Source organism: Tenebrio molitor, chromosome 5, assembly GCF_963966145.1.
Source record: "Tenebrio molitor chromosome 5, icTenMoli1.1, whole genome shotgun sequence".
NCBI classification, from domain to species: domain Eukaryota; kingdom Metazoa; phylum Arthropoda; class Insecta; order Coleoptera; family Tenebrionidae; genus Tenebrio; species Tenebrio molitor.
The window spans coordinates 23,591,739-23,608,180 of record NC_091050.1 but is presented as its reverse complement, the minus strand read 5'-3'; the positions used below and the strand labels follow the sequence as shown (position 1 = coordinate 23,608,180).

At 34.8% G+C, this 16,442-nt stretch overlaps 1 protein-coding gene across 2 annotated transcripts in view; it reads right to left on the bottom strand.

Annotated features, from left to right (window-relative positions):
* Positions 1-16,442, bottom strand: part of LOC138130946 (LIM domain transcription factor LMO4.1) — a 249,212-nt gene that overhangs the window by 199,073 nt on the left and 33,697 nt on the right. For both annotated transcript variants that reach the window (XM_069047669.1, XM_069047671.1), the window contains exon 2: positions 854-895. The gene's annotated coding sequence lies outside the window, so the exon portion shown is untranslated. The remainder of the gene's footprint in view (positions 1-853; positions 896-16,442) is intronic.

The window sequence follows — 16,442 nt, the reverse complement described above, 5'->3', positions numbered from 1 at the left end:
TATGTTTTCCAAAAAGAGTACATATATGTATTAAAAGCAAAAATGAAGCCAATTTGAGTTAAGTATTGAAATGATTTTGGTAGTTTACTTTATCTGCCGCTCGTCAACGGAGACAATAACTTTACCTGCCCCTCGTCAATTCGTCACATGCCATGGCAATTAAGTGACACTGTAGCATTATTATCAATCCAGCAGTATAATGCATATTTTATGTACTAACGTTTGAAAAAAAAATTATATAGATACCTGAAATGTGTCCCCAAACTTGTTACGGAATTTGAGTATCAAATTCGAAACAGTTCCAGTATCTTTATACGTTTAAACGCAATAAATGAACACTTTCATTTTAGATTTTCCTTGTTTCCAGTCAATCAATACGAGTATAAATTATAGCGGTAATGTTGACAACTACCCTATCAATTAAATTGTTGATAAATAGATTAATTAATTCGTGTTTAACGGCAGTCTACTATTAGCATAATCGTTACAAATAATGTAACACGGTTTAGTAAAATAGGTAAACCTAGATTTAAAGGTAAAAATAAATTTCAACTTTTAGTTTCGTTTAATTACTTCAAGTTGCCAACAAGCTTTGTTAAATATCAGGACCTTATCAGATTTTAATTAACTTAATGAGCACTTCTTTCAATAGTTGGTCGATAAGGAAAACTGAAAATCATTAAAGATAGTAAACAAAATTAATGAGTGAAACGTGTATGCTATTGGATTAATTGGTAATTGTTGAAACTTTGAGGAGGAACAACAAATTTGGTGGAAGTCAGCTGGGATTTCGTTTAATTTTTGTTGGGTCGATTACAAAACCCTGTACAAGAGTAATAAAATTGGCTCTTACCTTATTTGCAGATAACGGGGAAGTGTTCCGAGAATTCCAGCTCTGGAAATAAATTGAATAAGTTAAAAACATTTTGCAACAATTTGATGTATTTATGGGAACATAACCATATAACATAAAGAAATTACTTGTAGTAATGGTAGCCGGGATAATCTTAACATGGGGTGTTACGAGCAAATTACAGGTTCCCACAACCGTTATTGGTTTCGCATTTTACGACTATTATGGCCAATTTCATAAATAAATTATTTACTACACGTCGATTCATTATTGTTCCTTTGTAATCCTTCGTCATACAGCTCCAGAGATTGTTCGATCGATTCGTATCTATATTCTACAAGGCAGTTTACCCTAAAATTCACACTACACCACCGCACTTGTTGCTGATTTAAATAATTCAACTCGGCGGGGTATTTTGCAATTAGTTTGACGGTCGAAGTCAAGGAAACGATTCCGATTTTTAATAATGCTGTTGTGGTCGCTTTAGATGAAATCATTTACATTTTACTTTCGGAACATGGGAAACATTTAAAATTTCAATTGGAGCCCATTCATGCGCAAAATTGATTTAGCTATAAAACAGTGTCTATATTATAAAAAGTCTTAAAAGTTTTGCACTTAGTGAAGAGATTAAAAGTTTCGATACGGCAGTCGAGCTAGGAATGTTTCTATATCATTATAGTCATGTTGCTATACACGAAACTTCAATTTATGGGGATACGCTGTATTAGTTCCCTGTCAGTTTAATTAAATGAGCTTAATTACGTTCTGGATAGTTTCGCGAAGAATTTCATACGCATATATCAATAAAGTCGTGTTTACCTGATAATATCATTAAAGGTGCAAGCAGCAAAGAGACCTACTCACTGAGTAGGTGCAGAAAAAATATCAAAAATTATCAGACTTTGTAGATTCGCTCAATATTCATTTCGCAAGCGAAAGTCTTATTTGCTTCTTAAAACCTTAACCATTTTAACTTAAATATAAAATTATAACAAAATTAAACCGAATTTGAATCTTTTTTTATTTGATAACAATAAAAAGCCTAATAAAATGATTGAAAATCTGTATTAATCAAAAATTGAGTAAAAGGAAACTCAACTACGTAAAAATCTCAATGTGTTCAGGAGACCAGTCTTACTGTTTATGGAGGTCTTGGATTTTCCCATGGGCTGATGAGTCATATCTGCGCAAACGACAAATATCAGTCTCAAGTAGGCGCTACAAACCGACCGGAAAACATCGTCATTCGTTACGTTAGTTTCGTCTCTTTCTCCTCTATTTGTGTGTATTTGTATTTGAAAGTAGTCGACGTTTTCAGTTTTCATTTACAGATTTTTCACTGGTTTATCACTCCGCATTCGCGCAGATATTTCCAAGGTCACAGCCCATGAGAGAATCCAACACCTTTAAGCGTAATAGACGTCTTACATCCCCTGAAATTACCGCAAATTTTAATCGGGGACGTCAAAGGGAAGTTTCCATCGGTACCGTACAAAGGAGCCAACTTACTCGACGGTGTACTGTACAGAAATCGCTACTAGTACTTTGACGAGGGAACAAAACAAAACGGCCTCAGTGGGCCAGAACACATGAAAATTGGACACTGGAAGACTGGAAAAGCGTATTCTGGACTGACGAGTCCAAATACGAAGTCTTCGACCGAAAACGTAAAATTGTTGTGCGAAGAAACAAGGACGAAAAAATGTTACCGGCATGTGTAGTTTCAACAGTGAAGAATGGAGGTGGCTCCGTGTTAGTTTGGGGTTGTTTCTCTTTTGGACAAAATTATCTCCAAATCTTGGAAACCAATGCGGTGCCCTTGGGAGTTCGATCAATCGGTAATAATTTTACCTTTATGCAGGACAATTATCCTAAACACACCGGGGGCCGGCAAAGAAGAAGAAGGCACCCTCCAAATCATGGCGTGGCCCTTCCAAAGTCCGGACTTGAATCCAATCGAAAAATTATGGGATCAGCTCGATAGGAAAGTCAGGAAAGAATGTGTGACATCAAAGGAAAACTTGCAGAGGGCTCTCCAAAGAGAGTGGAACAATATCCAGCAGGAAACGTTGACAAAATTGGTGACACGGAGTGAGTGCGTGCGGTAGTGCGGATTTTTTGATGAGATTAAAATTTATTTATTTTTTTGCATTTGTACATTGTCTTGTAAATGCGATTTTGCAGATACCTATTTTGAGCAAACTTCTACCTGAATACTTTATATCTTATGTCTTATACTTTGCGTCCTTTAATAGCAATTAAATTGTCTTCGGAATAGATGTTGATAGAAATCATCACTCTTTGCATAAGCAACTCCTAGTACATAATAATATAGGATTTAAAACAGGTAAATATTGCTTGACGACTCCCTCACATCGGTGCCTTTTACAGACACTAAGTTTTCGTTAATTTTCGACCATTGACCCCTTCCACACTGCGAACTTTCGTCTTGCGACCGCGGCGGCGATGTCCACCTAGAGGTGATACCCGGAGCATCGGATGCCACAAGGCCGATAGGGCAATTAAATACATCTTGGTCGTAATTACGTGTAGGGCGAAATTAATTGGCCATAACGTTAGAAAAAAGTACATGATAGTGTCATTTCGGAGTGCCTATCTGGGATCTCCAACAAGTTCACTGCAAGTGTATTTCCTCCCAGGCTCGGTAATGCATATTGTAGATGCAGCGATAGTGTCAGGCAGCCAGCGGTGTTGCCTCGCTCTCCACTAATGTAGAATGTGTGTTTATGGATATATTTTATTAAAAGCAATGCTAATCGACTGCGGTCGAAAAAAAATTATCTGCCTAATTGGGAAGTGATGCCGTGCTTTTTGCCCGCTTCGTGTATAATGAACGATTTTTCTGGGACTGCCAATTATTATTATCGGTATTTATCTTCCTGGTTCGCTACTCCCAGATAATGTAACGACGTGGTAATTTTAAGACCATTATTCACAGGTGCTTGCTTATCATCTGATTTTCACATTTTTAAAGCACTAACTATGTGTGTAACTTTATCTGATATCTCATATTTTTTCACTCCAAGCCGCGCTTACAACTTGGAAACTACATCACCAAAGATCTCTTTCGTTTCCTACCAAGCAGATCAACAGGCGCAGCAAAGACTGAACAATTTTCTTTGGCTTTTAAAAGTCAACTAGAAAAAATTCTCACAGAGTTGGTTCACAAGAAGATAATTTATTCCCACCGTGCTAGATGAATATTATTTAATTTAGAAGAACCAAAGACACATCATTTAATTTATTTTCATGATTATTAAAGAATGAATGCATTCTTGTTGGTTGGTTATTCAATGAAAAAATGCTATCACGCCCGGTGTTAGAATATAATGAAATCCACGGCTGTCGGCCAATCACATGCCTGGTATTTTCATTCTACAACGAAACATTGCCAATCGGATGCGTTTGTAAATAAGTCGCGCTTCGCATAGCAACTGCTAAACGAGGCACAATAATTTTAATTGTCAAATATTAAAACTCAAATTCAATTCAATTTTCAAAGATTGTTTTTTCTTGATATGGTCGTGGAGAAAGTATAGTCTTCAACTCGCGTATAATGACTATTATTCCCTCGGATGATTCCACCACTCGCCTACGACTCGTGTTGCAATTTGCATCTTGAATAATAGCCATTATTATACGTTCATTGAAGGGTACTATTTATTTATGTTTCGTTTTTGAAAAGAGGAAACTCATTAAAAATCAGTACAGCAATTTCATTGTTAAGCCGAATAACTCAAAAATATTGCATTTCATTCATTATAATGTTTGCGTAACCGAAACACAAACACATCATAACAAAAACTAAATCGAAACTGCACTAAAAAAGGGTAAACATAGCTTTTAGAAAACCACGAATGGCGAAGCGAATACGTGCATATAATTTTCGATAATCACTAAAAACCGCAATGCCAGATTTATGATAACTGACACTACTTGGATGTAACCTGTATTAAAAAATATTATTATAAATTGTCCAATTAAAGATATGTATTTACATCTCACTTACAATAATTTATTCAAATTTCAAAAAAGCATTTGATACCTAAAGCAAATCAGTCTATACTTTTAATTTGATTTGATACAAACTTGTAACACTTTCTGTTAAATCAATTGAATTCCAAACATCCGTATGTTCGATTGAACGGCATTAAATATAATTCTTTTGTTGCAGGTGTTCCACAAAGAACAAATCTGAGACATTTGTTATTTTTGAAATTCATCGATGATCTAACTGCTTGTATAAAAGCAATGTACTGTTGTTCAGTTTTGTTAGAAAAGATTTTCATGTAGGTGTTGGATTTTCTCATGGGCTATGAGCAGTGTCCGGACGAAATAGTACCGCACAAGTCGACCAGTACAACTTTGCGTAATACCCCACTCACATATAAACACGATTCAGCTGGTTCGTTTTCAATAACAGGGAACCAGCTGAATCGTGTTTATGTGCGAGCGAGGGATTACGCAAAGTTGTACTGGTCGACTTGTTCGGTACTATTTCGTCCGGACACTGGCTATGAGTCATATCTGCGCAAACGACGATTATCGGTTTCAAATAGGTGCTACAAACCGACAAGAAAACATCGTCGTTCGTTACGTTAGTGTCGTCTCTGTCTCGTCTATTTGCATGTAAAGTAGTCAACGTTTTCAGTTTTCATTTACAGATTTTTCACTGCTTATCGCTCCGCCTTCGCGCAGATATTTCCAAGGTCACAGCCCGTGAGAGAATCCAATAGCAATATGTTGCCGACTATTCATGTTCAAACATTTTGCTGTGGACAATGCAATACTTTACTGACAATTCACCATTACATATTTGTGCGATCTCTTTAATTCTTTTTTAATTAATTAGTTTGAAGGCCATAATTATTTGATGAAGTTCAGCACAATGTAATCATCATGATAATTGTTAATATTTATTTTAATTTGTGTTACTTATTATATCTTGTATATATTTTATTTCCACGTTTTGTCCTTTATTTGATGTAAACTCTTGGGTTATAAATGGAGTGTAATTCAGGTACGAGCTTCTTGTAAAATCAGGTACCGCAAACCATGAGTAACCGTATACAAAGTAACCACAATGGTGTCCCCTTTGTTCAAAATTGAACTCCCTTCTCTGACGATATTATATTTTGTGAAAACTATAAGACCCGCGATTCATTAATATGAAATGCAGGTCACTGTAAATACAAAAAGTGAAGGGCTCGGAATTTTGCTTCCACTTAAGGATTATTGTCAAAAACGTCTCCATCCCCTTTGAACAAAATAATAAAATTTGTTTATCCGCAGCGTAAAAACGAAATGATTTCATGTTTCCAGCTGGATCCGCTTGACTTTGTTGGGAAAATTTTTGTTTACATTCGAGTACCGCGTTTCGAAACGTTTCAATTTCTACAACATCCACCTGACCATCAAAGCCGGTAATCTCATTATCGAAATAAATTTTCGTTTAACCTACATTTGCCGAACTACGAAAAAGCATTTGGCTTTGTAGCGCGACGAAATTGATAAAAATAGGTACAATAGTGTTCAGTTACTTTTTCGATAATAAATAACAGTGTTGATTATTATTGCTCTGAATAACGCAAAAGAACTATTTATATTTTTACAGTAGTTCGTTTGCGAGATTATTTATTCAGTTCAGCTGGTTTGAATGCGGCGCCGTGAGAATATTAAAGAAAGTAATAATCCCAGTAATGAGCCTATCGAAGAACTGAAAATACAACCAGGAAATCGAGTCGACTTCTTTCGCTCAACTATTTTCGACACCTTCGAGTGACGAGAAGTCGCCTCGATCGAAGTGGTGACCTTCTTCGCGGCTAAAAATTGGGCAAGCGAAAGGGTGATTGCGAAAGTTTCGCTGTCCCTAGAGTGAAGAATTTAAATTGAAGAAGTTGGGGGGAGAACAATTATGTTCGGTGGGGATTGCGGTTAATTCCATACATCAGTCACATTTTCCGTTTTATTGCTTGATGAAATTGAAAACGTTATAGTTTAATTGCCTTTAATAAAATTTAAACACACATACAGCGACCGTTGCGCGGTTTAATTAAGTTGTAGCTATGTGAATGATGCCGTACCTATTTGGTTTTATTGATTTTTGGAATCCTCTCTTCTAGGATTTCATTACTTGTCTAGTTTGCTCGTCCGACCGAAACTTGTTTGTTTCCACGTTAATTTATTTTAATTGATTTTCTTCGAGATCTACCTCGTCTAGGAATATTTCGGGCGTCACAACCAAGCGGCCGCGCTAACACGACGACGTTTCGTCATTCCCAGAGATGAAACTCGCTCCATCAGGATAATAACACAATCCCGAAGAAAAGTTTCGATCCGAATGAGTAATAATTCCAAGTTGTGAGGATAGAACGCCCGCCATTATACGTAACAAGCAGGCGCACTTGTAAAGTTAATGAATGTCTGCTCTCTATTACCGTGATTACATATTGCGTATAGGCACATCTCCGACTTAATTACAAAATTTACAGTTTCGACTCCACGCCACATAATAAAAATAAATTAATTTCCACGTTGCCGTAAAATACATGTTCCCAGATAAACCGAAATCAATTATTTACAGAATGCTTACTAATTTAGGTCTACAGATGAATTGCGAATGCAAACACATTTAAAATTAATAAAACGACTTGCTCCATCAACTTCTTTCGAACATGGCTGCCTCTTACCAAAATTATTAACTCCTAAACGTGTACTTCGGTTAAAAGCTCCGCAACTGCAGCCCTCCCGCTAGTGAATGTCACTAGATCAAAAATCTCTAATTAATCCCATTCTATCCTTACATTACACGAGATGAATAAACAAAAAGTAATAAAACATTTTAATAAAACCGGCTGCCAAGTTGAATTGTTGTCGTTTGACGAAAACAGAACTAACAAGCAGTCTAGATTAAAAGATCGAGTGTTGGATAAATAAAACATGTGTTAATTATAATTCGGTGTAGAGCAAATCTTGGATTATGTTTGTGTTTATAACGCCAAACTTGATGTCTACCTTCTTCCGGATTAAACAATCAGGTTCGAGTTAAACAGGATTCTGCAGGCCGATTACTCTGCGATCATTGATCTGTTACAGATAAACATAGATTTCAGTTGACGTTAATCCTTGTTTCATAATGGCAAAAAATGTTATCCCGAAGAAACTATAAGCGGCAATAGATTAGTGTCATGCTGACAAAATATCAGTAGTGTGGGGCGTGCGAAATAAAATTCATGTGCAGAGAATTTTCACAATTTTTTGAAATTTCGAAAACGTGGAAGTCTAAGTTTCCCTTCAGATTTGTAAATCAATTGATATTTTGTATGCCAAGAGCACAAAGTGGATTATCATTTCTTATCGCGGATAAAGTTTAAATAATCACTCAAGAGAGGAGATGACACTTTGCTCCAGAACATATGATTTCTTTTGCTACCCTATATTATTTAAAAAAAAACCTTAAGAGGTAAACTAAACTTTTTCAAAGTTAGATCATCAGATTAAGCACACTTGCCGTTACCAAAGTTTCCTTCTCCAAATACTTTATTTTATCCTCGCTGGTTGCGTACTATTCTTTACGAATTTTGATTGTGAGGAAACAGATCCACCTGATATCCCCCGAAAATAGGAAATAAAATAAGAGTTATTCAAAAAATGAATGAATGATGGAAGAAAATGTGTCAAAAAAAAATTAATGAGATATCATTTTGGTTTTCAAGCAAGTTTTAACAATGTATCGGGTGTTCATTTAAATTTCCCGTCAAAGTTGAGTAAAATACAAACAACGCAAAAAGTGGTTTTGAGTTGAGTTTGTCATCCGTGGTTGCGTTAATATTAATAAGCGAATTATATATTTTTTTATAAATCAACCTGGCATTATTACTTTTAATCCCTTGGGAGAGAATAACATACTAGGAAATGTGTACTCGATATAGAAATTGTAGAAAAAAATCGTTTTTCAACATTCTTTTTCTCCTTGGATGAAAATATGCTACAGATTTATTTAGTATTATTAATTTAATTGTAAAAAATGTATTTTTCGTGTTCATTTCCCGAGATACATAGCGTGAAAAATGGTATATTATAACTAAATATATAAATTTTTCAGTTTATATACCTAACTTGACATGTGTCGAAGATAACCTCAAAATTTACAATTAATTGATGTTTTTTAAGACTTTGCCCAAACGAACACGAAAAACGTGATTCAATATTCGTGCGCTGTCAAGTTTTCAGGTGTTCGGCCTGTTTTGTACCACTCGACTGACGCCTCGTGCTTCAAACTTCGGCCTCATACCTGAAAAGTGATCTGAGAGCGCTACTCATATTTATGAAAATAACTATTGCAGAACTCCTGTTTTACAGAACAATGTTAAAAATGATTCCTTTTTTGGTTGACCACCACCTCCTTTAATGCACTTGTTATAATATGCTCCATTAGACTTTTCCATTCTAGTTATTATATCTTAACTTTTTAGTTGATGTTCAAGAGATTTCTCATTTCTTCTTATTTCTTACCAATTGCAATACATAGTTAATAGGATATTTATATTTAACGCTAGCCATTAATTTCTACTAATTGCTATACCTATTTTCTCGGTTTGCATTTTCAAAAAAATAATATTTGCTGTTTGTTGTTCTTTATTTGTCCTCATATACCCCACTTTCATTCTTAAATCCCTTGTTGGTTGAGATTTACGCCTGTTTTGGTTAGAGAACGTAGAGAACATAAAATGTGTAAAAGAATTAACAGATGTAACGAGCAGTACTTGTTCCTTTCAATTTTTTTTATGAAATCAATCATTAAAAAAAATTTCGCAGAGACAAATGTTCTTTCTTAGTTTCAACCCATTAAAGCAATTTTTCTTCATAATCTTCCAATTTTTTACGTTTTTCCTTTTTTAATCTAAATTAAGCAATTTCCACCTGTTGCCATTATTTACATTTTTACAAAATAATTTGTCTCTTCCACAGCTTTTCTAAATCATGTTTTTTAACATTTCAAATGGCTAAGCTTACAATTACATCTGACACCAAAATGATCGATTTTAATCAGTTTTTTTTTCTGTTGTCACAAAATCACACGTAAAGTCCATTTTTTAATTATAGTCCGATGTATCAATTAAAAAGCAGAACAACTTGTCATATTGCTATCTCTTTTCAACATAATGTAAACAAACTATTGAATTCTTGTACGTATTGTATTAAGCGAGTCCCACTATGCATCACGCTTTAGCATGTGTGATTCGAGCAAGACACGAGTTGTACGTTTATTACATTAGCGACGTCAAATTTTTAGGTTACATTTTAACCACATCATTTTTTGTGATAATTTTGTCTAATTTTGCTTGAAATGTCCCCCGTATGATGCCAACGAAAAGCATGTGGACAGATTCATTTACAGAATTTGTAAATTGCAAAAATAATATTGGAATTGCGCGGAAACTTGCAAGACTAACAGGTAAGGGGGTAAACTAATTAATGGCGTTGCCGAAACAAAATCTAGGAAGAAAGACAGTCTAAACGTGGTTCTTCAGTGCTGTTTTCAACAATTTTTAATATATCTGACCTATTAGTTGATATGTAAATAGTTATCAAAAGATTTCTGAAGGGAGCGATTTTTTGAAAGACAAAATTAAAACGGAGGAATGAATTTGCAGAGAAACCAAGAAAGCACGAAAGAACAAAATCTTAAAAATTGAAATTTGTAATGATATCTGTCTCATGTTGCCTAAATAAATTTTCAAATATTGGTAGAACCATGCACTGTTGTCAAATGTCGAAAGCAGACGCACGTCATATCGACTGTCTTGATTCGGACTAAGCTCATCGGACTATAGTAAAAAAAATGGACTATACCAATATTATTAAATGTATCAGTGAACTGTTGACCATCAATTTTCTTCTAAAATCATATGGAAATTTCCTCTGGATTTCACACTTGGTCAATAATATTATTAGTTTTGTCCCTCACAAGTCAATATCCCTATATTTAAATTCTTTCACGACCTTCTGTTCTTCATCTACTCTTTCTTTCTTTCTTTCTTTGTCCCCAAGATCGTGACTCTTACTTTGCCTGTACTAAGAATCAACACGTCCAATTTCTTCAATATTTCAGTCCTCTAGTTGTTAGTTATTGTTATCCACAAAAAGTAAACAGATGGTAATTTCATTTCTCTAGTTTTTGTGAGAAAACTACTCCATTACAAGCTGCTTATAGAATGTTAAATAAAACGACCGTTAATTGGAGTTGTTACACCTTGACCGTCACAAACCGAGCAGAAAGAACGAACGCGAAATGAAGAAAATATTTGTGTAATCGCTGTTGTCCGCACAAAAATTCATTATTTATGTATTTATTTAAACTGTTACAAAATTTATGAAATTTATGAACATCCATCACTCCAACAAGTTGGGTGACTAATCGCTCCAAATTCCAGCTATTATGCACACTGTGTGAACGCAGAGTGAATAAATTGTTAAGGACAATTATTACCCCTTGCATAAATGAAGATTTAGGATTAGATGTGCCAAGACTTCCGTTTGAGACGTCCGTCGTTCATAAAACTGACAACGTTAACATGCACTTACGAGGTGTACCGAATTATTAACATCCCGTGTATTCCACGGTGTAAAATGTCGTAAACGTTTCACAAATAAATTTACGATATTATAATATTTTGTAAATGACGGAATTTATTTATAATAAAACATGAGAAGGGAACGCGCCAGATTATAAACCACTTAATAACATTTTACATTAATTTAATTAAGTTTATGGCGGGCATTTCCACAGTTTTATTAAAGGTACCTCCAGGATCCTTGAACGCATAATTTAATTAAAAAGAAATATGCCGACATATATTACAATAATATCTACAGTAAATTATACCGGTGGTGTCTACCAGTCGGTTCCCTTTGTTTTCATGTCGCACTATTCTTTTAAATTACTATATAAATTACAGGTTTTCAGCAAACTTCCCGATGTTATCAGGGCCTCTTTTTGTATCATTACACCAAGCGTTTAATTTCGAAGCATCGGCCCACAGCGAAGACTCAAATGGTGTGAAAATTTTAGAGGCAGGTAGACAAAGGGTCCACTGAACTCACATTCGGTTGACGAGTGCAAACGTAACCCACAACAAAATTGTCTTTTAAAAACAGACACAGTAGTGGACGAAAATGACACCAACCTTCTTCTTTAAAAGCCCAGTGGCAAACAAAATGTTTGCTAAATACACATGTTTTACAGCTATTCCTCTCGACAAAGAGATAGCAACACGTTGATTTTAAGTGGCGACGACAATCCTGAATTACTCATTTCACAATGAGTCGCACGGAAACAATACACAATAAAATACAAAAAGGTAATTCTTTAATCCGTGTACATGCCTACATTCAATTATAGACAAAAGGGAATAAACGAAAGAAGTATTTTGTTTAGTTTAATGAGATAAGTTTAGAAAGAATCAGAAAACAGAGAATTATTGAAGGTGAATTATTTCCAACAATATTTCTGAGGTTGAAAAAAAAAACCTTTGGAGCAACTTACAGATAAAGGATTTGATAAAAGACACAGAATCTTATTCATTATCATTAAGATACAATATAGCCCAGAACTACGTTCTGGTTCCACGTGTAAACGTCTTAAGATATTTACGTTTTTAATTTCAACACGATAATATTGTTCATTTAAATCAAAATTAGCTTGGAAGGAGATTGTTAATGTTATGTGTTGACCCTTGCAAACTCCTGCTTAAAACCAAGTAAAAAAGTAACAGCACTTAAAATTAAAGTGTAGTCCAATACTATAAGAATTTCGATCAACTTTTTCACCAACTTTTTTTCTGTAATTTTGTTGCTATATTCCCACATTCCTCTGTGGAAAGTAGCAATGACTGTTGTGACATACTCCCATTAAACATTGACTACATCAGAGCCAACGAGTTTCGTTCTTTGGATTTATTTTCTAGGATAAAGGTATTTCGGAAGAAGAGTTATTTAGACAACATGTATATAATAGTACCGAGCGATCATTTAAAAAATAAATCGAGTTTGCTTTGGAGCCTATGCTATAGAATGGGTTGCCATAGGTAACACGCCGACTCGATTTATTTTTTAATTGATGGCACCGTATATTATATCATTAAGAGTAGAAGTGTCTCTTTTTGTGTTGAGCCCAGAGACCGAAACGCAGTTGAGGTCGACAACTGGGCGAAAAGAAAAATGTTCGTTTAGGTATATCATTACAAATCTTTATTTCTTGGTTGAACAACTCCTACCTCCCAATCTATACGCCGACTCCATTTTATAATTTACAATTTACTTAATAATGAAAGGAAAGACATTACTTTTTCTGTTTCTGGTTTCATGAACTCTCAAAATTATAGAAGTTAGTTAGCACGTATTGCCACTGCATCCAAAAAATTGGCGTTTGGGTTGCAATGTCCTGAAGGCAAATTATTGAGTCAAACATCTTTAATGAAACTATTGACGCTTTAAAGATACCAAACACTTCCTCTTGAACCATTGATAAATCAAGTGGATGAAAATTGGCGTTTGGGTTGCAATGTGCTGAAGGCAAATTATTGAGTCAAACATCTTTAATGAAACTATTAACGCTTTAAAGATACCAAACACTTACTCTGGAACCAATGATAAACCAAGTGGATGATGTGGAACTAACAAACGGCTATTTTCAACGAGATTCAGTACTTCTAGATGCCATAGCAATTGTGGGATCTCAAATGCTAACTAATGCTTATAATTGTTTGCAGCAAGGTGGACATCATTTTGAACGTTTTCTCTAATCACTTACATTTATGTTTGTTAAATATACAGTTTTTTCTTCTTTCGATTAACTTCACATTTTTCATATCGCCCTTCTAAGCGCTTACCCCTATGTGTATTGTCAAACACGGAATTGTCATCAGAATGTCCAACTTTTGCATTGCCAACACATAAAAAAACACACAGTCTTTTGTAGTCACTTCATACAAATAGACATCTATTTTGAGATATCGTGCGTTCATTTAAATTTATCCTCAAAGTTGGCGTTGAAGAGTTGATTGTGAACGCACTATACGGATTACGGATCACGGATCAGCTGTTTAAATCTTAGGTTTTTAGACGAGTGGTGCGTTCACAATCGACTCTTCAACGCCAACTTTGAGGATAAACTTAAATGAACGCACGATAAAAATTGCAATATTCTCAAACCCAATTGGGATTTTTTTCATTCTTTCAACCTCACTTCTTTGCCCCTTATTAATTGTACTGTAGCTACTTTATTTGGAAAATTATACATACATTGAAAATATTGTTAGTTTTCACTAGTTTTTCAAAAGATATTAATGTTACAACGTCCCAGTTAAATGGGGGATTTAGGATCAATTTCACTCAGTTTTTTAGTGTACATCAACAATACTAATCGCAACATTCAGGTTTTGAATTTTTTTAAAATGTTTTTTTGTTATTATTGACTCTTCTTTAATTTGCACTTACAATTGCAGCAACACCACCTGCGAAACTGATTACTTTTATAAAACGGGTAAATAAAAATCTGATTTATTCGTCTATATTTTTCATATCCATTTTGATTGCTTAATGTTTATAAATATAATTTTTAGATAAACTTCCCACGAAATAAAACAATAATCTGTTGAGATATGGTGGATACACCAATATTCAATTTATGATATCTTAATATTCATATCTATAAAACAATGTATAAGCATTTCTCGTTAAAAGTTGAAATTATCTTCTTATAGCTAAGATAAGCGGTTTGTAAATATCATAAACTAGAGAATTAATTTAAATGAAAAACTCCAGTAATAAAACATCGCTATGTGTTCACTTTCTGAAATGACCAATGAAAATTGTATTTACTTAATTGGAAATACGTGATAGTTTTTATTGGTTCTTCTATATATGATTACATATTTACTTAGTAGGTACAGATTTGATAAGTGCGACAATAAGAATGTGTGACCTTCTACGCTTAAGTCGGTTATATTGGGTCCTGATTTTTTGATTAAACGATTAGTACTTTATTCTCTTCCTGTTCTCTTGTTCTTACTGTCGATTTCTAATTTTAAATTCTTAATTCTTCTCAACTCTCTTATAAAGACTCAATATGTCTATTTCAGGACGTAAACCTCTGAATTTAAAAATTTCCGGCTATTATTTTCCATGAACTTTCAGCACCCTCGGGACGCCTTGATTCAGGATTGCACGATGGCACGGTTTATCGTCGGCATAGTTTTCGTTTTTACGACTTAGTTTTCATTATCTGGTGTATAATTACGTCGTCGTAAAGCATTCAGGTAAAGTTTTTAGTGTATTCGTTTTGGAACCTGGTGCGACTCCCCGCGAGTAATTTTCACCTATTACCTCATTAGAGATTAAAAGGTAATCGCTCCCTCTTCCACAGGAAGAAGTGCAGCCATATAAAAACTTAATAACTAGTTTTATGTGTTTAACTTATTTATCTCGGTAGGTGGCTACGTAATTTTATCTACGCTTGTTTATTTTTTGTGGCAGTATGATTATTTTATCAACTTCCGTTCTTTTATTGTTTACCGGCTACGTAACCGTTTCACATAAAATGTCCTCGGACTACTCCTGCATCTTTTTCATGGTCGCCGACGTAGTATTCGGGAGTTGTGGATGGGCGTAACCGCAGAGTAAAGACGATAAGCGTCCCGTGGTGAAGTTTGTCCCAGGACTGAGCCTGCGGTTAACCTGGTGGTCGAGACAACCTCGCCGCAGATGTTTAACTCCTCGGATAATTTAAGAACTTAACATCATAAATGTAACAATTATGTGCCCAAACACGCCAGCCTGCTAAAGGCTAAACGGTGGAGGTTATTCACTTCGTCTGCAGCCCAGACACTTCACGACGTCATTTTAAAATGCACCACTGATAAAAATGGAAATTTGTTAATGGCCCCTTCCCTATTCCAACGAATTTTTTCCACGTTATTATGCAAAATATTTACAATTTATACAAGCCGAGTACTCTTTTTCAGTCTTGCAAAAAACTACAACCGCTTGATTAAAATCAATTAATCCTATCTAATTAAAGCAACTATTCCCAAGCTCGATAAATCTTCTCGGTGTGGACTCTATAAATCAGTGACTTTCAGGAAAAGAAAGTACGCGAGTTGTCAACTTCGCTTAATTAAATGCTGACCTGATAATTGGTTGTTTATCCTACCTTCGTTGCGGATATCGTTAAAGCAAAAATGCAACACTACCCTCTTACATTGTTCTCTTAATTACAAAGGTCAAAACAGACGCCCCCATAATACAAAAGCGCCTCAACCCGTGTCAATATGTTCAACACACATCACTGCTGTCAATGTCTTTCAATAAGTTCTTTCTCACTGACAATGGAGAAAAAATTCAATGCTTCAATTCAATTCCCAAAAATATGCAAATAAGTACGACACAATCACCTTTAACATGTATTCTCTTAGATTGCGACTGCGTTGTATAATTGTGAAATTACATTGTTGGGTTTCTAATGCAAAATACACAAGAAAGAATTTGCAGACAAAAATGGAGG